Source organism: Fragaria vesca, linkage group LG3 (assembly GCF_000184155.1).
Source record: "Fragaria vesca subsp. vesca linkage group LG3, FraVesHawaii_1.0, whole genome shotgun sequence".
NCBI lineage: Eukaryota > Viridiplantae > Streptophyta > Magnoliopsida > Rosales > Rosaceae > Fragaria > Fragaria vesca.
The window spans coordinates 471,484-473,752 of record NC_020493.1 but is presented as its reverse complement, the minus strand read 5'-3'; positions in this window follow the sequence as shown (position 1 = coordinate 473,752).

The window sequence follows — 2,269 nt, the reverse complement described above, 5'->3', positions numbered from 1 at the left end:
AGTAGTGACTAATTAATTGTGAAGTCGGATATCATTTTTATGTTGTGTGATCAAGATTACAAAGCATTTAGGTTAGAAAGATCTTGCGCCGCATCACTAAGTCTAAAGGCAGTGCTCTCTTTTCATCACTCTCTCTAAAGGCGTTGACCCGTCCCTCCTCTCTCTCTCTCATCTCTCCCCGACTCTATCTCTCTCCTCCGTTGAGCAGCAACGATTCCAACAGCACTGGACGGCGAGACAGCCACCGAAGTGATCCTCTCCTCCTCCTCAACTCAGCCCAGTCCTTTAATCCTGAAGACATCCACTTTTGGCGGAGATCGATGGAGGAGGACGGTGACTGTCCTTCTCTGTTTTCCGGCGAGGGCTTGGGCTCCAGTCACCGATCCACCTAGCGACGGTGTGTCCCTTCCTCCTCTCTTTCTTCTGCACAGTCTAGTGCTTTATTTCCTTCAATTGAGACCTAACTCAGAAATCCCCTTCTGTGTTTCTGGGTTTCTTGAGCTTCTTTTCCGGCGATTGTGTTCTTCGTGTTCTGGTGGCGACCATGAGCTCCAACGAGCGTAGTTCATCCTTGGCGAAGCCGGGACTTAGAGTTAGGAAGCTTTGGGGTAGCTGCTGTTATGCAGCATCGTGGCAGAGGGACTGCTTATTGATTTCAAGCAAGGAGAGGTTGCTGGGTTTGAGTGGTGTTCAGATTGGAGGTAAGGAGTTCGATTTGGTCGGCTGTGTTGTTGTTTGTGTTGCGGTTATTGAGTTGGATTATGACTAAAATCATTGTTGTGGTTGATACTTGTCGATAACTTGGTGATAGGAGTTTATGGGGAGGCTATGGCGAAATTCCGGCAAGTCACCGGAATCCGACGAGTATTTCTGGCAAGTCGCCGGAATCCCGATAGGGATTCCGGCGAGATAGCAATTCTGACAGAATCCGTGAAGTTAAACATTTGTGGTCTCAAGACAAGTCAAACGACAAGTAATTGTCGTTGGACTCTAGATGATATAGCACCTAGTAGTTTGACAATATGAGACGACATATAGTTGTCATTAGAAGGCTCATAGTACAACATATCTTTGTTTTATTTGTCGTTGAACATTATATCAGTCGACACTTATCTAATGTATGAATAAATATAAGAGGACGTAAACATCATTAATTTCTTCCTTATTTTGGCTTCAGTCGACATTTATATGTTGTATGTAATCCATTAACACGACATATTTTTCTGAAACCTTTCAGATTCAGCTTCTTCCAGACGACATAAGATATGTCGTCTGAACAGATATCAGACGACGGTGGAAAACTGTCATCTGAGGTCAATCACACGACACAGCCTCAGACGACATAAAAAAAACTGTCAGACGACAGACCTGGACTGTCGTCTGATGAATATTTTGGCATAGTGTTGGTACCTTAACCCTAGTTTTATTCCTATATAAATACAGTGCTTCAAACAGTGATTCCCACATATCTAACTTCTCTTCCTAACTGTGCGCGGTATCATGGTTCGAAGATACGAAAGAACTCGTGGTAGAAACTACAGTCCATGGGAAACTCATAAGCTTGAGTATCATTTTGCTCTCTAAGGCTGAAAGATTGCAGAAATTACACAACATGTTTTTCAGATCAACATGCAACTTATCAAAATCCACACTGCCTTGTGACATCGTACTAAATCTATTATGGAGTTGGAAGCCTATTATGGAGTTGGAGGCCTTAAGGGATGCCCTTCCCCCTGTATTTAACAGACATAGTTATGTACGCATCAACGTGGCTTGCAGAGATCCAGAATCAAGCACTCACCAACGACCACAGTCATACAATCGTTGGGAGTCACTAGATAAGTAGGACAATCATAATGAAAAGCGGAATCAAGGCTGTATCGGGAGACCGTAGACGTTTGTCGGAGTATTGCTTATGTTATCAACTACTTATTTAGATATAGATGAGTTTTTTTTGGATTTCATAGTCAGAGAAATTTTAATTTGGAATGATATGGATCGTACTCAGTGGCAATGGTTAGACTGAGAATCTGGGTCTTATGAAATAGATATGGATTTGGTGAACCCTTGCTGCTATTCTGAGGAATGTGGGAAGAAAGACACGCTCTTGCCTCTGAAAAATTAGGTGCTAAAGAAGAGTATTGTGAATAAGATCTCCAGAGTCTATCTTTGATAAATTCAGAGAAGATGAGCGCTGGAAGGAAAAAAGACAATGAACACGTGTGACAGTGTGTTCTCTGGGAGTGATTATCTATATTATAAGGAAAAA